At 38.2% G+C, this 26,677-nt stretch overlaps 1 pseudogene; it reads right to left on the reverse strand.

Annotated features, from left to right (window-relative positions):
• The window catches only part of LOC120882585, a 59,346-nt pseudogene extending 33,577 nt beyond the window's left edge, over positions 1-25,769 (reverse strand).
• Between the last annotated feature and the right edge of the window lie 908 nt (positions 25,770-26,677).

Consider the following 26,677-nt stretch of genomic DNA (forward strand, 5'->3'; position numbering starts at 1 on the left):
CATTATAGAAAGATGATTTTGGTTGCATCATAGAGAATGGCTTGACAAGGGGAAAGACTTGGAGTTATGGAAGCCAGGAATCCAGGAGACTAATGCAGAGATCTAAATGAGAGCCAGAAAGGAGGAGTGGGGAGGGGACTTGAGTTCACTGCTATTTTTGTTCCATATTACCTCTGTTTCTGTCCATACATCATTTTCTTTTCTCATTCATAACCATAATCCCTGAGGCTACCACCTTTCCAATAATTTATTTAAGTATTTTCAATATTTAATTGGCAACCATATTTCTATTTGACTCTTTCAAAGTAATTCTCATCATGACACTTCAAATATCTAACTTGACTGAAGGAAGGTTCTTGTTTCTGTTTTGCTAACTTTTAAATATTTTAAATACTAAATTTAAATAATAATCATTCATGTTGAACAGCACAGATTTTCTAAAGAGTTTTAAGAAGTGGATGCCTCACAAATGTATTTGAATTATGGTGAGGCTTAACTTTATCAATATATTTTAAGGTCCTGCAATATGAATACAATTAATTTTTCTCTCTTTCAGACACACATACATTTCACATCAAGGACATTCCAATGTAATTTTACAATATGAACCAGAGAAATAATGAAAAAATCAGATTGTACTCAGAAGAGATATAATAAATGACCCAAAGAGGGAGAAAAAAGCTTCCATTTAAAAATGCAATTTATTAACTCATTAATTATATTAATAACTTACATTTGTAAGAGACTTTACAATTTTAAATGATTTCACATTCATTTTCCAATTTGAATTAAAAGATAAACTGTTATAAAGAATTTAGTTAATAATATGACAGATTTTAACATGGAGTTAATTGCCATTATTTTCAGAATTCTCTAATTATCAGCTAGACACTTGCTGAATACCTACTATGTGTTCATTATTATTTTAAATGCACTGGCAAACATTAATGGATTTGTACAAAGTCTTTTCCTTAAATTATCTAACAATTCTATTTTCCCACTGGGAAGGACAGACATTTGAATAAATGTATCATTTAGTGTGAGCAAGAACAATAGTGTGAATATCTAGAGACACACTGTTTATTAAGTTTTGGATTTTGAATCTAGAAAAAAGCCTGGATTTATATTATAGCTTTTCATTTCTAAGCAATGCCTTAAAAAATAATCCTCAACAATTTTAAAGGGACTTCTTTGATTGCAGTGTACAATTTAGCCAAGAGAGTCTTATTATATTACATTGCATATGATAGTGTATTTTCTTTCTAAACTAATAACATTAAGCATTATGCTTAGTGGAAATACTAAATTTTATATTACAGACAGAGCTTGTTCTGTTCAGGAACTAATTAACCAGGTATGATTTTCTTATGAATTTATATTGCCTCATTTCTGGCCATATTCTGATCTCTTATTATTTCTACTCCATATGCATAAAATAGAGAAAAATTCAAGTCTGTTGTATGCTTTCCCAATTTTTTTTTTTGTATATTTTTACTCTAAATAATGTCTATTCCACTGAGGGTTGAAAGGATTTGTGAGCATCTGGGTTCTCATCTGCTGCAACCTGTGTAAATCTGCATTAATCTTCAAATTCTTTCCCTGTTTCTTGAAAAACACTGACAAACTTAATCAGTCACAAAGTTAATTAAAATTTAGTTCTAATGAAATGTCTCATCATCTTCAGCAATTCTCTGTATTGTTGGAAGATGCAGTTTAGAGAGCATGGCTGCATTGATGCTTATCCAACTCTGAAAAATGGAGGGGTTTATTTTCAATTTAATCATTGTAAGTTCCAACTTTGAAGTATGCTATGACTTATGTAACACCAGAAGATATGCTGAAGTTCTAACCTCCTGTACCTGTGACTTTATTTGCAAATAGGGTCTTTGCATATATAATCAAATAAAGATTAGTTCATTTAGGATGGGCCCTATCAGTATGACTGGTATCTTTATAAGAACAGGAAAGGCACTGGAATAGACCTACAGGGAGAGTGCCGTATAAAGACAGAGATAGCAATGGGGGTAAAGACAAGGATTGCCAGCCACTAGCAGAAGGCAAGGAAGGACTCTACCCAGAGTACCACAAGGAACATGGCCCTCTTACACCTTAATTTCAGGCTTACAGACTCCAGAAGGGTAAACAGGTAATTTCTGTTGTTTTAAGTCATTTGGTTTGTTTACTTTGTTACAGTAGCCACAGGAAACTAACACAGAGTGTCAACATATCATTTTCTTCAAGAGAATAAAAAGCATACAGGCATGCAACTCCAAGATTATAGGGTTGGATGGGTGCTTAATAGAGGTCAGTAACCCTGTGCTTCTAAGACACAGTCTGGTTCAAGTAAAGGAGTGATTGTTGTTTTCTAATTAACTGCAAGGAAATGAATGCTCCTTTATTTCCTGACTCACTTTTTAAAGTAAACTTTTCATTTTAAGATAATTGTAGATTCACATCAATTGAAATATTTGGGTACTACTGTATTTCCCTGGAATTCATAAAGGAAGAGATCAAGGAGTTAGGCAAAAAGAATGTATGATCTCATCATGTGAGACTCTTCAGCGTAAAATAATAATTAAAGAGGGGTGAGTATTTTCATAAATGAGATTACAACTCTTTATGAATAATAATATGAAGGAAAAAATAAAAGAGCACCCAAAGCAATCACTGAAGCTACAAATAGAGCCTTCTGTTGAACCTATACTTGGAAAGTGCTGTGATACCAAAGGGGACTATGAGAAGAGTGTTCAGGCAGATGATGGCAAAATGAACTGAATTAGGGGGAAGAGGATATAATATTGATGGTTGACAAGAAGGAGGGTAGCTTATTTTTAAAGCTCTGTTCTGCTCTTTCAACATTAGACATCATTAAAGAGAATTTTAAAATATCATTAAAAGAAATTAAAAGAAACATATGTGTATAAGGTGAGAAAGAGGATTAACCTGCTCTGAACAAATCGGTCAGTGAAATCACCAAACTTCACTTTTTATCAGGAATCATAGGGAAATGTGTAGATGTCATCAGCTTTTAGAGTATAATTGTAAAGTAGTGGTATTTAACCTAGAACATAAAAAGAAGACATAACAACTTTTAAAACACTGAAATTTGGGTTGACTTAAGAAAGATGGCAGAGTAAGAAGCTCCTCCAGGTTCTTGTTCTCCTACAGAAATAACTTAAAAATATATATATATACTAAGTACTGGCTAAGATAACTTCATGTGTGTGTGCTATGCTCAGTTGTGTCTGACTCGTGACTCTGTGGACTGTAGCCCACGAGGCTCCTCTGTGCATGGAATTTTCCAGGCAAGAATACTGAAGTGTTTTGCCATTTCCTACTTAAGGGGATCTTTCTGACCCAGGGATCGATCGCCCCTTTCCTGCATTGGCATGTGGATTCTTTACCACTGCACCACCTGGGAATCCCTAAATAACTTCATAGGAGTCCTGAAAAATAAATAATTATCAGATATATGATTTCATATGATATCAGATAAATGATTTTCAAATGTTTTTTCTGTAGGTTTTCTTTTCAGTATCATGATGCACAAAAACTTTGAATTTAATGTAGTTGGTCTATTTTTTTTTTAATTGCGTTTGCTTTAAGTGTCCTATCTAAGAAGTTATCACCTAATCCAAGGTCACACCTATGTTTTCTTCTAAGAAGCTTATAAATTTAGCTCTTAAATTTAGATCTTTGAACTAGATTAAATTAATTTTTGTGGATGGTATGAGGTAGAGGGGTTCAACTGCTTTTGTTTGCATTTGGATACCCAGTTGCCCCATCACCATTGTTAGAAAGACCATTCCTTATCCAAAGAATTATCTTAATACTTCTGTCAAAAATCAGTTGATCATAAGTGTCAACTTCTAGACAATAAATTATTTTCCATTGTTCTATCTGTCTATCTTAATGCTCATAAAACAATCAATTACTGTAACTTTGTAGAAAGTTTTGAAATCAGGAAGACTTCCAATTTTGTTTTGCCTTTTAAAGATTTCCTTTGCTATTCTGAACATCTTGCATTTTCATAGCACATTTAGAATCAGCGTGTCAATTTCTGCAAAATGACAGCTCTGATATTGATAGGGATTGCATTCAATCTATATATCACTTTTAAGATTAATGTCATTTTCATAATATTAAGTGTTCCAATTTATAAACACAGGATGTTTTGCCATTTATTTAGGTTTTTAAAATTTCCTTCACTGATGCTTTTTAGTTTTCGTAATACAAGTCTCACATTTCTTTGTTCAGATATATTCCTTTTGCATAATAATATAATGAATTTTTTGGTTCATTTCCTGACAGTTAATTGCTACTACAGGAATACAATTGATTTAAGTATATTGATCTTGAACCTGATATCTTACTGATGTTATTTATAAGCTCTATTTTTTTGTGGTTTCCCTATGATTTTCTTTATACATGATCATGTCATTGGTATTATATCTGTGTGTGTGTGTGTGTGTGTGTGTGTGTGTGTGTGTATAGTTTTACTTCTTCCTTTCTAATTCAGATACTTTTCCTTAATTTTTTTAAATCACTTAAATGCTCTGGATAGAACCTCAAGTACAGTGTAGACTAAAATGGCAAGAACAAATATCTTTGTCTTGTTCCTAATCATAAAGTTTAGTATTGTCTTTCAGCAAAAAGCATGATGTTAGATATGTATTTTTCATAGATGCCCTTTCCAGGTTGAGGTAGTTCTTTTCAATAGTGGAAGAGTTAGACTTGTCAAATTACTTTTTTCTACTTTTTAAAAATTGATTTTCTCTTATTTTTTCTTTTTCTATGAATATGTTGTATACAGGGACTGATTTTCATATATTGAACCAACTTTGCATTCCTAAGTTAAATTCCATTTAGTCATAAGGTACAATCCTTTTAATATGCTACTAAATTTAGGTTGCTGATATTTTCTTAATGATTTTTAAATATAAATTCATAAGGACATCAGTTTATAGCTTTCTTATGATGTCTTTATCTAGTTTTGGTATCAAGGTAATATTGGTCTCATAGAATGGGCTGGTAAGTATTTCTTCTTCTATCTTTGGGAAAAGTTTGTAAAAGATCAGTGTTAATTTTTTTTTTTAAAGTTTGGTAGTATTAGTCAAGGAGGCCAGCTGTTTCTGGATTACTTTTTTGGGGTGGAAGCAAGAAATTTTTTGATATATAATTTAATCTTTTACTTGATATAGGTATATGTAAATTTACTTTCAGTAGTTTTGCATTTCTAGGGATTTGTCCATTTCATTTAAGCTGTGAAATTTGTTGGTATATTGTTATTCATGGTATTTCCTTATAATTTATTAATTCTATGTGGTTGGTAGTAAAATCCCTGCTTTCATTCTTGATTCTAGTAATCTCATTCTTCTCCCTCTCTCTTTTTCTTGGTTAGTCTTAGCTAAAGGTTTATTACTTTGTTGATCTTTTCAAAGAACCATGTTTTCAGTTGTTGGACTTCTTTATTATTGTTCTCTTCTTTCTTATTTCAGTTCAGTTCAGTTCAGTCACATAGTCATGTCCGACTTTTTGAGACCCCATGAACTGCAGCATGCCAGGCTTCCCTGGCCATCATCAACTGCCGGAGTCTACCCAAACCCATGTCCATTGTGTTGGTGATGCCATCCAACCATCTCATCTTCTGTTGTCCCCTTCTCCTCCTGCCCTCAATATTTCCCAGCATCAGGGTCTTTCCAAATGAGTCAGCTCTTCGCATCAGGTGGCCAAAGTATTGGACTTTCAGTTTTAACATCAGTCCTTCCAATTAAAACCCAGGACTGATCTGCTTTAGGATGGACTGGTTTGATCTGCTTGCAGTCCAAGGGACTCTTAAGAGTATTCTCCAACACTACAGTTCAAAAGCATCAATTCTTTGGTGCTCAGCTTTCTTTAGAGTCCAACTCTCACATCCATATATGACTACTGGAAAAACCATAGCCTTGACGAGACAGACCATTGTGGAAAAGTAATGTCTCTGCTTTCAAATATGCTGTCTAGGTTGGTCATAACTTTCCTTCCAAGGAGTAAGCGTCTTTTAATTTCATCGCTGCAATCACCGTCTCTAGTGATTTTAGAGCCCCCAAAAATAAAGTCAGCCACTGTTTCCACTTTTTCCCTATCTGTTTGCCATGAAGTGATGGTCCTGGATGCCATGATCTTAGTTTTCTGAATATTGAGCTTTAAGCCAACTTTTTCACTCTCCTCTTTCACTTTCATCAAGAGGCTCTTTAGTTCTTCTTTACTTTCGTCCATAAGGGTGGTGTCATCTGTATATCTGAGGCTACTGATATTCTCCCAGCAATCTTGATTCCAGCTTGTCCTTCCTCCAGCCCAGCATTTCTCATGATGTACTCGGCATATAAGTTAAATAATCAGGGTGATAATATACAGCCTTGATGCATATTTTTCCTATCTGGAACTAGTCTGTTGTTCCATGTCCAGTTCTAACTTTGCTTCCTGACCTGCATACAGGTTTCTCAAGAGGCAGGTCAGGTGGTCTGGTATTCCCATCTTCTTCAGAATTTTCCACAGTTTATTGTGATCCACACAGTCAAAGGCTTTGGCATAGTCAATAAAACAGAAATAGATGTTTTTCTGGAACTCTCTTGCTTTTTCAATGATGCAGTGGATGTTGGCAATGATCTCTGGTTCCTCTGCCTTTTCTAAATCCCGCTTGAACATCTGGAATTTCACGGTTCACATATTGCTGAAGCTTATCTTGGAGAATTTTGAGCATTATTTTACTAGCATGTGAGATGAATGCAATTGCTGCAAGCCGGCTCACTAAGCGCAGGCGGCGGCGAGCCGGCTCACTAAGCATGGCTGAGAGGAGCTACCCCACGTCCAAGGTCAGGGGCAGTGGCCTAGAGTGCCAGGCTGCAACGGTGCAGAAACAGCCGAGAGGAGCTACCCCGTGTCCGAGGTCAGGGCGGCAGCCAGGAGGAGCTACACCCCGTCCTAGGCCAGTGGTGGCCGGGAGGAGACACCCCACATCCGAGATCAGGGGTGGCCAGGAGAAGCCACCTCGCACCTGAGGCCAGGGGCGGCAGCTGGGAGGAGCCACCCATGCCCGAGGCCAGGGCCGGTGGCCAGGAGGACCAACCCAAGGAGTGGTGGCTGCGCAGGCACAGGAGGGCCTGGAGGAGCTATCCCACATTGAAGGTCAGGAAGGGCGGCAGTAAGGAGATACCCCTAGTCCAAGGTAAGGAACAGCAGCTGTGCTTTTCTGGAGCAGCCATGAAGAGATACCCCACGCCCAAGGTAAGAGAAACCCAAGTAAGATGGTAAGTGTTGCAAGAGGGCATCAGAGGGCAGACACACTGAAGCCATACTCACAGAAAACTAGTCAATCTAATCACACTAGGACCACAGCCTTGTCTAACTCAATGAAACCAAGCCATGCCGGCGGGGCAGCCCAAGATGGGCGGGTCATGGTGGAGAGGCCTGACAGAATGTGGTCCACTGGAGAAGGGAATGGCAAGGCACTTCAGTATTCTTGCCTTGAGAACCCCATGAACAGTAGGAAAAGGCAAAATGATAGGATACCAAAAGAGGAACTCCCCATGTCATTAGGTGCCCAATATGCTACTGGAGATCAGTGGAGAAACAACTCCAGAAAGAATGAAGGGATGGAGCCAAAGCAAAAACAATACCCAGTTGTGGATGTGACTGGTGATAGAAGCAAGGTCTGATGCTGTAAAGAGCAATATTGCACAGGAACCTGGAATGTCAGGTCCATGAATCAAGGCAAATTGGAAGTGGTCAAAAAAGAGATGGCAAGGGTGAACATCGACATTCTAGGAATCAGCGAACTAAAATGGACTGGAATGGGTGAATTTAACTCAGATGACCATTACATCTACTATTGTGGGCAGGAATCCCTCAGAAGAAATGGAGTAGCCATCATGGTCAACAAAAGAGACCAAAATGCAGTACTTGGATGCAATCTCAAAAATGACAGAATGATCTCTGTTCATCTCCAAGGCAAACCATTCAATATCACAGTTATCCAAGTCTATGCCCCAAACAGTAAGGCTGAAGAAACTGAAGTTGAATGGTTTTATGGAGACCTACAAGATCTTCTAGAAGTAACACCTAGAAAACATGTCCTTTTCATTATAGGGGACTGGAATGCGAAAGTAGGAAGTCAAGAAACACCTGGAGTAACAGGCAAATTTGGCCTTGGAATGCGGAATGAAGCAGGGCAAAGACTAATAGAGTTTTGCCAAGAAAATGCACTGGTCATAGCAAACACCCTCTTCCAACAACACAAGAGAAGGCTCTACACATGGACATCACCAGATGGTCAAAACCAAAATCAGATTGATTATGGCTCCATCTTTGCAGCCAAAGATGGAGAAGCTCTATACAGTCAACAAAAACAAGACCAGGAGCTGACTGTGGCTCAGATAATGAACTCCTTATTGCCAAATTCAGACTTAAATTGAAGAAAGTAGGGAAAACTGCTAGACCATTCAGGTATGATCTAAATCAAATCCCTTATGATTATACAGTAGAAGTGAGAAATAGATTTAAAGGGCTAGATCTGATAGATAGAGTGCCTGATGAACTATGGAATGAGGTTCATGACATTGTACAGGAGATAGGGATCAAAACCACCCCATGAAAAAGAAATGCAAAAAAGCAAAATGGCTGTCTGGGGAGGCCTTACAAGTAGCTGTGAAAAGAAGAGAGGCGAAAAGCAAAGGAGAAAAGAAAAGATATAAGCATCTGGATGCAGAGTTCCAAAGAATAGCAAAAAGAGAAAAGAAAGCCTTCTTTAGCGATCATTGCAAAGAAATAGAGGAAGAGAACAGAATGGGAAAGACTAGAGATCTCTTCAAGAAAATCAGAGATACCAAGGGCATATTTCATGCAAAGATGGGCTCAATAAAGGACAGAAATGGTCTGGACCTAACAGAAGCAGAAAATATTAAGAAGAGGTGGCAAGAACACATGGAAGAACTGTACAAAATAGATCTTCACGACAAAGATAATCACGATGGTGTGATCACTCATCTAGAGCCAGACATCTTGGAATGTGAAGTCAAGTGGGCCTTAGAAATTATCACTACAAACAAAGCTAGTGGAGGTGATGGAATTCTAGTTGAGCTGTTTCAAATCCTGAAAGATGATGCTGTGAAAGTGCTGCACTCAATATGCCAGCAAGTTTGGAAAACTCAGTAGTGGCCACAGAACTGGAAAAGGTCAGTTTTCATTCCAATCCCAAAGAAAGGCAATGCCAAAGAAGGCTCAAACTACCGCACAATTGCACTCATCCCACATGCTAGTAAAGTAATGCTCAAAATTCTCCAAGCCAGGCTTCAGCAATACGTGAACTGTGAACTCCCTGATGTTCAAGCTGGTTTTAGAAAAGGCAGAGGAACCAGAGATCAAATTGCCAACATCCACTGGATCATGGAAAAAGCAAGAGAGTTCCAGAAGAACATCTATTTCTGCTTTATTGACTATGCCAAAGCCTTTGACTGTGTGGATCACAATAAACTGTGGAAAATTCTGAAAAAAATGGGAATACCAGACCACCTAACCTGCCTCTTCAGAAATCTGTATGCAGGTCAGGAAGCAACAGTTAGAAGTGGACATGGAACAACACACTGGTTCCAAATACGAAAAGGAGTCCGTCAAGGCTGTATATTGTCACCCTGCTTATTTAACTTATATGCAGAGTACATCATGAGAAACACTGGACTGGAAGAAACACAAGCTGGAATCAAGATTGCCGGGAGAAATATCAATAACCTCAGATATGCAGATGACACCACCCTTATGGCAGAAAGTGAAGAGGAGCTAAAAAGCCTCTTGATGAAAGTGAAAGAGGAGAGCGAAAAAGTTGGCTTAAATTTCAACATTCAGAAAACGAAGATCATGCCATCTGGTCCCATCACTTCATGGGAAATAGATGGGGAAACAGTGGAAACAGTGTCAGACTTTATTTTTTGGTGCTCCAAAATCACTGCAGATGGTGACTGCAGCCATGAAATTAAAAGATGCTTACTCCTTGGAAGAAAAGTTATGACCAACCTAGATAGCACATTCAAAAGCAGAGACATTACTTTGCCGACTAAGGTGCACCTAGTCAAGGCTATGGTTTTTCCTGTGGTCATGTATGGATGTGAGATTTGGACTGTGAAGAAGGCTGAGCGCCAAAGAATTGATGCATTTGAACTGTGGAGTTGGAGAAGACTCTTGAGGGTCCCTTGGACTGCAAGGAGATCCAACCAGTCCATTCTGAAGGAGATCAACCCTGGGATTTCTTTAGAAGGAATGACGCTAAAGCTGAAGCTCCAGTACTTTGGCCACCTCATGTGAAGAGTTGACTCACTGGAAAAGACTCTGATGCTGGGAGGGATTGGGGGCCAGGAGGAGAAGGGGACGACCCAGAATGAGATGGCTGAATGGAATCACGGACTCAATGGACGTGAGTCTGAGTGAACTCCGGGAGATGGTGATGGACAGGGAGGCCTGGCGTGCTGCGATTCATGGGGTCGCAAAGAGTCGGACACGACTGAGCGACTGAACTGAACTGAACTTGAGCATTCTGTGGCATTGCCTTTCTTTGGGATTGGAATGAAAACTGACCTTTCTTATTTACTTCCACTCTAATATTTGTTATATCCTTCATCTGCTTTTTGTTCAGTTAGTTATTTTCTAGTGTCTTAAGGTGGGAAGTTAGTGGGAAGTTAGGTTATTGATTTAAGATCTTTCTTTTTTTTTTTTTTATAGTAGGTGTTTTCGGCTATAAATTTTCCTCTGAGCATTGCTGTAGCTGCTGTATTCCATACATTTAGTGTAAATACTTGTTTTATTTATCTAAAAATATTTTCTGTTTTCCCTTGTGATTTGAATTCAGCCTATTGGTTATGTGGGGGTATGCTGTTTAATTTCTGCAGATTTGTGAATTTACCAGATTTCCTTTGTTTTGATTCCTAATTTCATTCCATTTTGATCAGAGAATAATTTGCATGGTTTGTTATTTTAACTTTATTGATAATTATTTTGTGGTCTCACTTATGGTCCCTTCTTGTGAATGTTTCATGTGTTCTTGGGAAGAATGTGTATATTACTGTTTTTAGTTGAAGTGTTCTCTAGAAGTATATTGGGCTTCCCTGTTGGCTCAGATGTTAAAGAATCTACCTGCAATGCAGGAAACATGGGTTCAATCCCTGGGTTGGGAAGATCCCATGGAGAAGGGAATGGCAACTCACTCCAGTATTCTTGCCTGGAGAATCCCCGTGGACAGAGGAGTCTGGCAGGCTACAGTCAGTGGGGTTGTGTAGTCAGCCATGACTGAACGACTAAGCACAGATAGAAGTATTTTAAGCCTCATTGCTTTATAGTCTTATTGAAATCTTTTCCCTCATTGCTCTTCTATCTATCATCCTTTCATTTCATCTTGATTTGGATTACTAACTGAGGTCACTTGCTTTCAGCAACCCTAGGACCATAGCCTTCCAGGCTCTTCTGCCATGGGATTCTCCAGGCAAGAATACTGGAGTGAGTTGCTATGCTCTCCTCCAAGGGATCTTCTTGACCCAGTGATTGACCTGGCATCTCTTATGTCTCCTGCTTTGGCAGGCAAGCTCTTTACCACTAGTGCCATCTAGGAAGCCCTTATCAAGCAAAAACATACTTCAAAAAATGAAGGAGAATTTAAAATATTCCCAGAAAAATTATTGCTAATAGACCTGCTCTACAAAAATGCTAAAGAAAATTCTTCAGGATGAAAGCCAGTGACCTCAGTCAGTAATTCAAATCAGTATAGACTTCATGGTTTACAATCATTTGTTTTTCTTAGTCTGGTAACTGTATCATCCCCACTGCCTCTGTCTTCCATTTTATTTTTATTTTTTTCTTTTTCTGATGAGAAAACTGTTGTTAATTTTATTTTGGATTCCTTGCATATTATAAATCACTTCTCTTTCTGCTTTGAAGATTCTCTCTGTCTTTGACACTTAGCTGTAATGTATTTCTTCATGGATCTCTGAGTTTATTCTGCTTGAAGTTTTTTGAGTTTATTGGGTGAGTTTACTAATTTTTTTAAAAAAATCAAATTTAGGAAGATTTTTGCCATGATTTGTTCAAATAGACTTTCCGGTTATTTTATTCTTTCTCTCTTTTCTGGGTATCACATTGTGTATATCTGGTTATTTTTAATAGTGCTCTGCAGGTATCTAAGCCTTTGTTCATTTTTCTTTATTACTTTTCTTTCTGTTTCTCAGACTGGATACTCCCCATTAACCTTTATTCAACTTTGCTTATTCTTGTATTCTGCCTGCTCTAATCTACCTTTTAACCCCTCTAGAGAATTGTTCACAACACACAAATTTCTATTTTTCTTATTTTTTATAATGGATGTTTATTGATAGTCTCAATTTGGTTAGACATTATTGTATTTTCTACTATTTGCTAGTAGATATGATTATCATTTCCTTTCGTTCTTTGGACTTAGTTCAAAACATCTGACTTAGAGTCTTTGTCTAGTCAGTATAATGTCTGGGCATTCTCAGGGAGAGTTTGTATTCACTGCATTTTTTTTTCCTGTAATTGGGCCATACTTCCTTGTTCTTTGCTCACCTCATAATTTTTTGCTTAAAATTGAATTTTTTGAAAGATATATCAAAGTAGCTTTGGTAGTCAAATATCCTCCCTATCTAGGGATTGTTGTTATTTCTGGTTTGTTGGTGATGTTGGTGTTCAGTTACATTTCTAAGATAATTCCATAAAGCCTTGTGTGTGAGCTGTTACATTTCTGCTCAATTAATTTAGCAGTTATGTGGGACTAATAATTCTCCCAGTCTATTCCAAAGAGCTCTTTGTGCTTGTTCAGGCCCACATTCAACACTCAACCAGGTAATTGAAAACTCCAATTTATTGTATTCCTTCAAAATTCATATTTTGCTTTCTGCTGGTATAAAGTCTCATAGCCAGAGGTAAAAGCTTATGACATTTTCTTCTCTTTCCTGGGCATGGATACAGCCCTAGACATAGTCACAGCTATATATCTGAACATCTACATTCCCAGAAATGGCCCTGAAATTTGCAAAACTTCCTTGTACATCTTAATTCCTAGATTTTTAAGCTTTCTAGATAGGCTACCTCAGACAACTACAAAGTTAATTTCCTCCAATTTTCATTTCTGTTTTTGGATATATGTCCCCAGGAAAAAGTCTTTTTATGCTGGGCAAGTTCCATGTCTGGTTTAAAAAACAAAACAAAACAACAACCAGCTTTGTAAGTGGGGTCTTCCAGGGAACCACCAAACACGTTAATACTGACAATTCTCTGGGAATGAAGTTTTGAGGAGCTCCATCTCTATTGTGCCCCCTTTTGGCTGTTCATTTTCAAAGCCACTGTGGAGCTAGAGGGGAGGGAAAAATGGTAATAAGGCAAGTTAAAATCCACAAAGCTTATTCTTTTTACTGAAACTCTGCTTCCTTGTTTTGTTCTTGAATACACTTTCTTCAGATTCCTGCATGATTTTGGTGATTTTCCATAGCTCTAATAAAAGCTGATTCTGTTTTTGTATATTTTTTTCATTTCTTATATGATAAAGAGAATTTTCAGAGGTTTTTTCTGTACAAGTTTTGCTGATCATCTTCTGTCTGTTTTTGTAAGTAATTTTTGCATTGGAACACGTCTGTGCTTATTCATTTACATATTGTTTGTGTATTATTTCATATTAAAGTGGCAGAACTGAGCAGTCATGAGTGAGATTGTATGGTCTGCAAAATCTAAAATATTTGCTTTTTCCAGCCCTTTACAGAAAAAGTTTGCCAATCTGTTATAGAAGATATTTTAAAATTGTGTACAGGTTTAGATGAAATCAGTTGTTCTTAACCTGGATTACAGTTAAAATTGTAACACTGGCTGAAAAATCATATATGATGGCACTAGCAAGTCTGATTGAGTGGGTATGGGGTACAACTGGCAAGTCTGTGTTTTTAAAAAATGCTTAGATTATTCTAACAAAAAAATCCTCTAAATAATCTATAGTGTCCTTTCTAAATGTATGATTCTAGATGTTAGACTTCAGATACCAAAGCCTACTGACAGTAATGAAGAAAACAGTCATATGTTTATTAATGAACATTTTGTTTTACTCCTATTGTGAACAGAAGTTCTATTTTGTTTAATGATTCATCTCTAGTTTGTTATGGTCATTAGCCCTTGGAGAAGAATTAATGGACCTTAAAGCCTGCATTTTTACAAGCATGTATGAATTGCTTTTTGCTAATACATTCTCTTAGGGGCTCAGGCTTACTTGATTTTCTTACTTGACTGATAAATCACAAGAAGACTGAGAGCCTTATTTAAGCTTATAAACTATTTTTCATACAGTAGAATTATAAGGAAGTTTCTAATTGGTCCAATTTTCAGTGGAGGCTCTTTTTATAAGTCCATCCCATGTTTCTGACATACACATAATGCTTCATTTAATGAAAGGGCAATGAGTGACAGACCTATTTATGAAGATAGACCACTTAAGTTTATCTATTTTTCCATCTGAAATCCTTTTCCATTGCCCCTTGTTCCTAAATGTTTTTACTAGTAAAGTAGACTGATACTAGAACATTATTTCTCTTCCACCCCTTAAAACAGATGATCAAATTATTTAAATATATTCTAGAAACCTCCAGGATAACTCTTCCCGTTAATTTTTATTTATTTATTTTTTTAATCTTCCAGAATACAATTATCTGTGTGAATGGTTTGGAAGCTTAATGAATTTTGATTCCCTCAGTTCACAATTACCAAAGAATAAAACTACATTAAGCATACACAGAGGTTAATTTTTACTCAACAAAAGGTAAAGAAATAAAGAAAAATATCTGAAACTTTACTTCCCTTGGAAGGATGCTTAAGCAAGCTGTGATATCAAAAGTACCTTTTGTTTGGCTAATAATAAAAATTATCACCAAGAACTGTGGGATAATTCCTACGTAATTCAGCAAATGCCATAGACTGAATGGCTTAAATAACAGAACTTTATTTTCTCACATTTCTAAAGGATGAAAGTCAAAGCTCAAGTTGCCCACCAGGTTGGTTTTCTTAGAAGCCTACCTCAATGGCTAGCAGATGACTCCTTACTGCATTTAGTCGTGTATCCTTCTGTTCCTGGTATCCCTTCCTATTCTTAAGGACTCTAGTCATATTGGTTTCTGTTGTTGTTACTTAATCGCTAAGTCAGGTCCAACTGTTTTGCGACTCCATGGACTGTAGCGTGCCAGGTTCCTCTGTCCCTGGGAGCTCCCAGACAAGAATCCTGGAGTGGGTTGCCATTTTCTACTCGAGGGGATCTTTCTGACCCAGGGATCAAACCCGTGTCTCCTGCATTGGCAGGGAGATTCTTTACACCTGAGCCATCAAGGAAGCCCATCATACTGCTTTTAGGCTCATCCTAATGGCCTCATTTTAACTTAATCAAAGCTTTTTAGACTTTATTTCCAAACACAGTTACATTCTGAGACACTGGCAAGTGGGACTACAACATATGAATTTTGGTGAAATATAATGCAGCCCATCACATGGATGATAACATAGTAAATTATGATTTATACTATGTGTATTTATCTGAGCATGTGGGTCTTCTTTAAAAAAATTTGAAAATGTAGAAAAATAGAAATGGGGACATATAGAAATGATGGGAAAAGTAGAATTAATATTTACAAAAAGAGTAAAAATCCATTTCCTGTAGCAACAGCAATAGGGACAGTGTTATAGATTAAATCTATTACAGCTAATAGATTACATCAGCTAAGTAATACTTTAGCAAAATTCCACAAGCTATGTGTAGATTTTTCCCATCGTTATTCACTTCACATTATGTATTCACTTTTATCTTGTTTCTCTATGATTCACTAATTATATGAAAAGTGTTTTCTTTTCATTTCCAAACATATGAGATTTTAGTTACCTTTGCATTACTGATTCTGGATTATAATACACTGGGGTAGTAGAATGTGGTCAATATAGTATTTAATTTTGATATTTGATGGAAACTGTTTTATGGACTATTATATGCTTAGATTTTATTTATTTTTTAATCCTTTATATTTTTATTGCAAACACAATTGATCTTTTCTAAATCTAGGTGACTCATCTTTTTTAAAAAAATATTTTTTTAAATTTATTTATTTTAATTGGAGGCTAATTACAGTACTGCAGTGGCTTTTGTCATACATTCACATGGATCAGCCATGGGTGTATATGTGTTCCCTATCCTGAACCTCTGTCCCACCTCCCTCCTCATCCCTTACCTCAGGGTCATCCCAGTGCACCAGCCCTGAGCACCCTGTCTCATGCATCAAACCTGGACTCTTGGTCTATTTCACCTATGATAATGTACATGTTTCAATGCTATTCTCTCAAATCATTCCAACCTTGCCTTCTCCCACAGAGTCCAAAAGTCTGTTCTTTACATCTATGTCTCTGTCTCTGTCTCGCATATAGGGTCATTGTTACCATCTTTTAAAATTCCATATATACATTGATATACTGTATTGGTGTTTTTCTTCTGACTTACTTTGCTCTGTATAATAAGCTCCAGTTTCATCCACCTCATTAGAACTGATTCAAAGACATTCTTTTTCATAGCTGAGTAATATTCAATTGTGTATATGTACCATGGCTTTCTTATCCATTTATCTGCAGATGGACATCTAGGTTGCTTCCATGTCCTGGCTATTGTAAACAGTGCTGCAATGAACATTGGGGTACCTGTGTCTCTTTCAATTCTGGTTTCCTCGGTATGTATCCCCAGCAGTGGGATTGCTGGGTTGTATGGCAGTTGTATTTCCAGTTTTTAAAGGAATCTCCACACTGTTCTTCATAGTTTGCATTCCCACCAGCAGTGTAAGAGGGTTCCCTTTTCTCCGCACCCTCTCCAGCATTTATTGTTTGTAGATTTTTTGATAGCAGCCATTCTGACTGGTGTGAGATGGTACCTCATTGTGATTTTGATTTGCACTTCTCTGATAGTGAGTGATGTTGAGCATCTTTTCATGTGTCTGTTAGCCATCTGTATGTCTTCTTTGGAAAAATGTCTGTTAAGTTCTTTGGCCCATTTGTTGATTGGGTCGTTTATTTTTCTGGAATTGAGCTGCTGGTGTTGCTTGTATACTTTTGAGATCAATTCTTTTTCAGTTGCTTCATTTGCTATTATTTTCTCCCATCCTGAAGGCTATCTTTTCACCTTGCTTATAGTTTCCTTCGTTGTGCAAAAGCTTTTAAGTTTAATTAGGTCCCATTTGTTTATTTTTGCTTTTATTTCCATTACTCTGGGAGGTGTGTCATAAAGGATCCAGCTATGATTTATGTCAGATTGTTTTGCCTATGTTTTCCTCCAGGAGTTTTATAGTTTCTGTTCTTACATTTAGATATTTAGTCTATTTTGAGTTTATTTTTGTGGATAGTGTTAGAAAGTGCTCTAGTTTCATTGTTTTACAAGTGGTTGACCAGTATCCCCAGCACCTCTTGTTAAAGAGGTTGTCTTTTCTCCATTGTATATTCTTGCCTCCTTTGTCAAAGATAAGATGTCCAAAGTTGCATGGATTTATCTCTGGGCTTTCTGTTTTGTTCCACTGATCTGTATTTCTGTCTTTATGCCAGTACCATACTGTCTTAATGACTGTAGCTTTGTAATATAGCCTGATGTCAGGCAGGTTGATTCCTCCAGTTCCATTCTTCTTTCTCAAGATTGCTTTGGCTATTCAAGGTTTTTTGTATTTCCATAAAAATTATGAAATTATTTTTTGTAGTTCTGTGAAAAATACCGTTGGTAGCTTGATAGGTATTTTTCACAGAACTAGAAAAAATAATTTCACAATGTATGGAAATACAAAAAAACCTCAAATAGCCAAAGCAATCTTGAGAAAGAAGAATGGAACTGGAGAAATAGGGGAGAAGGCAATGGCACCCCACTCCAGTACTCTTGCCTGGAAAATCCCATGGACAGAGAAGCCTGGTAGGCTGCAGTCCAGGGGGTTGCTACGAGTCAGACACAACTGAGCGACTTCACTTTCACTTTTCACTTTCATGCATTGCAGAAGGAAATGGCAACCCACTCCAGTGTTCTTTCCTGGAGAATCCCAGGGATGGGGGAGCCTGGTGGGCTGCTGTCTATGGCGTCACACAGAGTCGGACACGACTGAAGTGACTTAGCAGCAGCAGCAGCTGTCTCTGGGGCCAAGTTTGCCCCTTGCCTTCAGGCTCTGGCTGTCGCATGCCTGCCTCCCTACCTCCGGCTGGGGATGGGCTAGTCCGCAGCCAGCTAGCTCTCCTCTGGTATTTGCTCAGTCCTTTGTTCTGTGAGATGACCAATCAGTGCCTTAGGTTAGAGCTTTTCACAGGAAAGTTCTCTCTCTCTCTCTCTTTTTTGTTCTCTCTCTGGCTATCCCACAGTTTGGGTTGCTATCTCAGGTTATCTCCCTCAGGTTGTCCTCAGGGCATTCAGGCCCAGTCCTTACACTAAGTGATGCAGCCTGCACCTCTCTGTTCAACCCCTGCTTGCTGGTGGTAGATGCGAGCATCTGGGCTACTTCTCCACTGGGAGCTGTGGTTAGGTGCGTAATCTGTTGGTTTTATTTATTTATTATTTCCTCCCTTTTATGTTGCCTTCTGAGATTCCAAAACTCCCCACAGACCATCTGGTGAGAGGGTTTCCTGGTGGCTGGAAACTTCTCCTCTTTTATGACTCCCTCCCTGGGATGGGTCTCTGTCACTAACTCTTTTGTCTCTTTATCTTTTATATTTTGTCCTACCTCCTTTCGAAGACAATGAGCTGCCTTCCTGGGTGCCTGGTGTCCTCTGCCAGTGTTTGCTCAGCGTTCAAATGATCTTTTGATGAATTTGTGGGGGAGAAAGTGGTCTCCCCATCCTATTCCTTTGCCCCTTGTGCTTGGGTTTTAGACATAATGGTCTAATCATCTGCATGTTACCATTTTCATGATTAAATAATTACCATTAGTTTGCAATTTTATTTTTTAATTTAACATTTTCATGCTTGTCTAACCTTGTAAATCAACGAAAACCAGATTATTTTATCCCTCATTCTACCCCTCCCAGCTTATATTTTTTCTAGTATTTTAGTTCTTCCTTGTTAAATATCCATCCAACTGGTGATTAGAATACTGGTAGTGGGCTTCTTTGATGGCTTAGACGGTTAAAAAATCTGCCTGCAATGTGAGAGACCTGGGTATGATCCCTGGGTTTGGAAGGTCCTCTGGAGAAAAAATGGCAACCCATTCCAGTAGTTTTGCCTGGAGAATTCCATGGACAGAGGAGCCTAGCAGGCTACAGTCCATGGGGTCGCAAAGAGTCAGACATGACTGAGCGACTAACACTTTCACTTTCAAGCTGGTTATTAACAATAGTGGTTAACATTGGTTTTACAGTTGGTGCTAGCTTAGATTAACAAACACATTTAATGATTTCTTTATCAGTTCTTGTTACATTTAACTGTTTCTTTCTGAGTTCAACATCTTTTCCTGAAGTTAAATCATTAAAGTTTTGGAATGATGATTTGAGTTGTTGTTCATTTGGTAAATCGTGTCTGATTCTTTGTGACCCCAAGGATTGCAGCATGCTAGGCTTCCCTGTCCTTCAGTTGTCTCCTCAAATTTGTTGAAACTCATGTCCATTGAGTCCATAATGCCATCATCAAAATATCTCATCCTCTGTTGTCCCCTTCTCCTCCCCTCAATCCTTTCCAGCATCAGGAACTTTTCTAATGATATGGCTCATCCCATCAGGTGGCCAAAGTAGTGGAGCTTCAGCTTCAGTCTTTCCAGTGAATATTCAGGGTTGATTTCTTTAGGATTGATTGGTTTGATCTCTTACTGTCCAACAGACTCTCAAGAGGCTTCTCCAGCACCAGAATTTGAAAGCACCAATTCTTTAGCACTCAGCCTTCTTTATGGTCCAACTCTCATATCCATACATGACTACTGGAAAAAATCATAGCTTTGATACCTAATTTCATTACTGTATTTCTATTTTTCTTTCTTTCTTTCTTTTTTACTCACCCTTCTCCACTCCTCTGCTGATAGTCTGGCTATAGCAATGGACTGAGCTGCTACAGTACCATGACTCCAACAATAGACTGGGAAGGAGCAGCAGGACAGGAACATAGAACTGATTCTCATAAAGAGGATTTTAAATATTTATGATTAATATGTTATTGCCTGTAATGGAATAAATAGCATGCAAGAACAGATCAATAATGTAAGCAGTGACATAAAATCTAAGGGAAAATCCTAAGGAAATATCATAAATCAAAAACACTGTAATAATTGAATACTGCTTTTTATGAGCTCATCAGTGGATGGAAACAGCTGACGAAATAGTCTGCTTTAAGGCATGTCAGTAGAAATTTCCTTAACTGAAAATACAAAAAAAAAAAAAAGACAAAAATGGCAGAGTAAAAGCCCATGTGCTCCTTCAAGAGCAGCAAAATCATAAATAGCTGTTGAACAACCATCAACAGGAGGATGGTGGAACCCACCAAAAAAAGATTCCCCACATTCAAAGATAAAGGAGAAGCTGCAGTGAGATGGTAGGAGGAGCACAATCACGATAAAATCAAATCCCTTACCCGCCAGGTGGATGACCCACAAACTGGAGAACAATAATAGCAAAGAAGTTCTCCCACTGTTGTGAAGGTTCTGAACCCCATGTCAGGCTTCCCAGCCTGGGGATCTGAAAAAGGACAAGGAATTCCCAGGGAATCTGATCTTGAAGGCCAGTAGGATTTAATTACAAGACTTTCACAGAACTAGGAGAAAGAGACACTCCAGTCTTCAATGGGACAAACAATATCTTGGATGTACCAAAACCCAGAGGAAAGGTGCAGTGACCCCACAGGAGACTGAACCAAAACTACACTCAATGGAGATGTGGGTCAGCAGGGGCTCATCACGGAATGGGGGCACTGGCAGCAGCACTCCTGGAAGGCCCCCCTTGGTGTAAGCCCTCTTGGAGGGCTACCTACCATAGAACATGTAGATCCCTGTGCTGTGTTGCCTCAGGCCAAACAGCTCACAGGGAGGGAGTGCAATACCCACCTCAGGAGATAATTGGATTAATGCTTTATTGATCAAGGCCCTGCCAACCAGAAGAAGACCCAGTTTTTCCCACTGCCAGTCCCTCCCATCAGTAAGCTTACAGAAGCCTTTTAGCCTACTCCCTCAGAGGGCAGACAGAAGAAGCATGAAGAACCACAGAGCAAAAACCACATTACAGAAAGTTAATCTGGATGAAAAAGCAGAAAGTTACGTCCTAGATGAAGGGACAAGATAAAACCCCTGAAAAACAACTAAATGAAGCGGAGATAGGCAATATTCCAGAACAAGAATTCAGATTAATGATGGTGAAGATGATCCAGGATGTTGGGAAAAGCATGGAGAGGTGCAAGAAATGTTTAACAAAGACCTAGAAGATCTAAAGAACAAGCAAACAGAGATGAATAATACACTAAAAGAAATCAATAGCAGAATAACTGAGGCAGAAGCACAAATCAGTGACCTGGAGGATAGAAGTGGAAAGCACTGCCATATAACAGAATACTGAAAAAAGAATGAAAATAAATGAAAACAGCTTACAAGACCTCTGGGAGAACATTAAATGCACGAACATTTGCATTATAGGGTTCCTAGAAAGAGAAGAGAGAGAGAAAGGACCTGAGAAAATGTTTGAGGAGATAATACCTGAAAAATTCCCTAACATACAAAGGAAATAGTCAACCAAGTCCAGGAAGCACAGAGAGTCCCAGGCAGGATAAACCCAAGGAGGAACATACCATACATAACACATAGTAATCAAACTGACAAAAATTAAAGACAAAGGTAAAATATTAAAAGCAGCAAGGAAAAGACAATAAATAACATGCAATCCATAAATAACCCATCAGGTTATCAGCTGATTTTGCAACCGAAACTCTACAAACCATAAGGGAATGGCATAATATATTTAAAGTGATGAAAGGTAAAAAACTATAGCCAAAAATACACTACCTAGCAAGACTCATTCAAATTTGATCGAGGAATCAAAAGCTTTCCAGACAAGCAAAAGTTAAGAGAATTTAGCACCACCAAACCAGGTTTACAACAAATGCTAAAGGAACTTCTCTAAGCAGGAAACAGAAGAGAAGAATAAGTCATACAGAAAGTAAACCCAAAACAATTAAGAAAATGGTAATAGATCATTTTTGAATGATATGCCACTTTCATCTTGTCTGCATCTTTGGAACCCTATGGACTGTATCCTGCCACGTTCCTCTGTCCATGGGATTTTCCAAGCCAGTATACTGAAGTGGATTGCCGTGCATTCCTCCCAGGGATCTTCCTGACTCAGCGATCCAACCTGCATCTCTTATGTCTCCTACATTGGCAGATGGGTCCTTTACCACTAGTGCCACTTGGGAAGCAATAGGATCATACATATTGATAATTACTTTAAATGTAAATGGATTAAATGCACCAATCAAAAGACATAGACTGGCTGAGTGGATAAAAACATGTACATGTATGCATTTCCACTTATTGCAACACTGTGCTTGACCCCCCCAATTGTATTTTACATTGCTAGGTTAATCATTTTCCCTTATGGCTTGCAAGTATAATTTTATTTTTGGTCTGGCTATTAATTGTGAATATTGATAAACATCTCTTATTATTGTGATTATGCAATCATTTATTATTATTCACTTTATATCATTGTATCATGATTGTATCATAACAGAAAAATAGTACAATTCTATATCACCAAAGGTAGCATTTAATAGAAAAACCTGAAATCACTTTTAAAATCCAGATGCATATCAGAATTATCTAGGAATTTCTTTGAAAAATACAATTGCCCATGTATTGCTTTTTTTTTCTCCAAAGCTCCACATATGTTTCTAATGAGCAGTCATGTTTAAATATAACTGGACTATGATGATCTTTTACTTTTATCAGTTTGTTTCACTTTTTACATTTAGTGCTCCTATTTCATTCTGTTTTCCAATTTCTCCATATCTTCCTTTTTTTTCTTTTTGATTATCTTTCTCAAGCACTTATAAAGTATAATAGAATAAGCCTTCACATACAAATGTATAAATAATATGTATATTTATTTTAGAAAATATGGAATTTTGCCTAAGAAAAAATTTCACATTTAGATTCCACTTGCTTGACTTAGTATGAATAGAATGCTAAATTCTAAGTACAAAAAAATAGATATGCAACAAGCAAAAAAGGTTTACTGTATAGCAGAGGGAACTATAGTCAATAACCTGTAATAACCTATAATGGAAAATAATTTGAAAAATAATATGTATAACTGAATCACCTTGCTGTGCACATGGAACATTGTAAGTCAACTGTACTTCAATAAAATAGATGTATGACAGAAATGGTATGGACCTAACAGAAGCAGAAGATATTGAGAAGAGGTGGCAAGAATACACGGAAGAACTGTACCAAAAAGATCTTCAGGACCCAGATAATCATGATGATGTGATCACTAATCTAGAGCCAGACATCTTGGAAAGTGAAGTCAAGTGGGCCTTAGAAAGCATCACTACGAACAAAGCTAGTGGAGGTGATGGAATTCCAGTTGAGCTGTTTCAAATCCTGAAAGATGATGCTGTGAAAGTGCTGCACTCAATATGCCAGCAAATTTGGAAAACTCAGCAGTGGCCACAGGACTGGAAAAGGTCAGTTTTCATTCCAATCCCAAAGAAAGGCAATGCCAAAGAATGCTCAAACTACCGCACAATTGCACTCATCTCACACACTAGTAAAGTAATGCTCAAAATTCTCCAAGCCAGGCTTCAATAATACGTGAACCGTGAACTCCCTGATGTTCAAACTGGTTTTAGAAAAGGCAGAGGAACCAGAGATCAAATTGCCAACATCCGCTGGATCATGGAAAAAGCAAGAGAGTTCCAGATGGACATCTATTTCTGCTTTATTGACTATGCCAAAGCCTTTGACTGTGTGGATCACAATAAACTGTGGAAAATTCTAAAAGAGATGGGAATGCCAGACCACCTAACCTGCCTCTTGAGAAATCTGTATGCAGGTCAGGAAGCAACAGTTAGAACTGGACATGGAACAACAGACTGGTTCCAAATAGGAAAAGGAGTACATCAAGGCTGTATATTATCACCCTGCTTATTTAACTTATATGCAGAATACATCATGAGAAACGCTGGACTGGAAGAAACACAAGCTGGAATCAAGATTGCTGGGAGAAATATCAATAACCTCAGATATGCAGATGACACCACCTTTATGGCAGAAAGTGAAGAGGAGCTAAAAAGCCTCTTGATGAAATTGAAAGGAGAGCGAAAAAATTGGCTTAAAGCTCAACATTCAGAAAACGAAGATCATGGCATCCAGTCCCACCACTTCATGGGAAATAGATGGGGAAACAGTGGAAACAGTGTCAGACTTTATTTTTTTGGGCTCCAAGATCACTGCAGATGGTGATTGCAGCCATGAAATTAAAAGACGCTTACTCTTTGGAAGAAAAGTTATGACCAACCTAGATAGTATATTCAAAAGCGGAGACATTACTTTACCGACTAACGTCCGCCTAGTCAAGGCTATGGTTTTTCCAATGGTCATGTATGGATGTGAGAGTTGGACCGTGAAGAAGGCTGAGCGCTGAAGAACTGATGCTTTAGAACTGTGATGTTGGAGAAGACTCTTGAGAGTCCCTTGGACTGAAAGGAGATCCAACCAGTCCATTCTGAAGGAGATCAGCCCTGGGATTTCTTTGGAAGGAATGATGCTAAAGCTGAAATTCCAGTACTTTGGCCACCTTACGTGAAGAATTGACTCATTGGAAAAGACTCTGATGGTGGGAGGGATTGGCAGCAGGAGGAGAAGGGGACGACTGAGGATGAGATGGCTGGATGGCATCACAGACTCGATGGATATGAGTCTGGGTGAACTCCAGAAGATGGTGATGAACAGGGAGGCCTGGCCTGCTTCAATTCATGGGGTCGCAAAGAGTTGGACACGACTGAGCGACTGAACTGAAGTGATGTTTGTGTGTGTGTATATATATGTGAAAAAAATTCAAGAAAGTGCTGGTCACTGTGCTGGAAATAAGTAGCAGAGGGTTCACAGTTGCCCCTTTGCCTTTCTGGTCTCTGTAATCCTCCATCTAAAAATAGGAATGACTTAGAAGTTAAAAAAAAAAAAAAAAACCAGAGTGACTACATGGAATGGTGTCAAAGACCCTCTCCCAGAGACTCTAAGCTAATGACATATTAGATCTGTGACTATTTCTCAGAAAATATATTTATCTTCTATTATTGAAGAAAATATATTAATCTTCTGTTATTGACCATAGGGGACAGAAAAAAGGATTGACAAACAGAATATCCAAGACATGTGGGACAATTTTAAAAGAGGTGAAATAGGCATAATTAGATGTCAAAATGGGAGGAGACACAGGTCAGCTTCAGGCTGCAGGTCCTCACAGTCATGGCGAACTCATCTGGTATCTCAGACTGGCTTGTGATTCCTGAGCTTAAGTTGGACAGAGACGGGATTTCTGTGTCATTTTCAGACTAGAAGGGCAACAAATTTCATCCTCACAGGCCTAGGAAGCCATAGAAACGGCTTTTGGCTAGGTAGATTATCCGCGGCAGCGCTGCCTCTCTTGCCTTTGATGCTGGGCAGCCTCTGGTCCCCAGGTCCTGGCTTGCTGTGCACTTTGTCTTTGTCAGCTCTGGCTCCGCCTCTCTGCATTATCTCCTGTGAAGCCAGTACTGCTTCACATTGGGTAGCAGCCGCTGACTGGCCAGGGAGATGGGGAGATGCTGTACTTGGCAGCATGGGACACCAACTGAGCCTGCATCACCACAGTCCATAGCTCCCAGTGGGGTTTCGGGTATTCTATGAACTCGTCCAATTTAACAATTGCTTCTCTGAAAACAGAGCGAAACTTTTGACGGAAGTTCTCAAGTTCAGACTCCAGTCTGTTGAGCTATTTTTACAGATTAATTGAACTTGTTCAGTTCTCCCAGGATCCGGGGCCACCTCTTCCTTCTTCCTCCTCCTGCCTCCCCGGCTCTATCCCCTTGTCTTCCTCTGAGTCCATGGCTGTCCTGGCTCCTCTGGGTGGGGCTGGACTGTTTTTATCAGGAGGTGCTTGAGACCACTTGGTATGTGGTCTCAGGGTGAAAAAGCATAAAGACGAATGTGTAGAATTTAGGATGTAGTTTGAAAGGACAGCAATAATCCGGGCAGAAACAAAGTAAGCAAACAAGTGTCAGGAAAGGAAGATGGAGGAACATAAAGGAACAAAATTACTGTTGAATTTCACAAAGTGTAGTAAGATATTTGGATTTTATTATTAATTTTAAGGGAAACCAAATTGTATGTAATTATTTTATATTTTAGGTTAATCATTTTCCCATTATGTCCTGCAGATGTAATTATCTTTATGGTCTGGCTCTTGATTGTTGAAACTGATAAACATCTTTTACTATTGTGATTATATAGCTGTTACTCACTTAGTACCATTGTAACATGATTGGTCAACAGAAAAATAATATAATTCTATATCACCAAAACTACCATTTAATAAAAAAACCTGTAAATCACTTTTTAAAATCTAGATGCAAAAAAAAAAAAAAAACCACAACTCAGAATTA

Source organism: Oryx dammah, unplaced genomic scaffold, assembly GCF_014754425.2.
Source record: "Oryx dammah isolate SB20612 unplaced genomic scaffold, SCBI_Odam_1.1 HiC_scaffold_23, whole genome shotgun sequence".
Classification (NCBI taxonomy): domain Eukaryota; kingdom Metazoa; phylum Chordata; class Mammalia; order Artiodactyla; family Bovidae; genus Oryx; species Oryx dammah.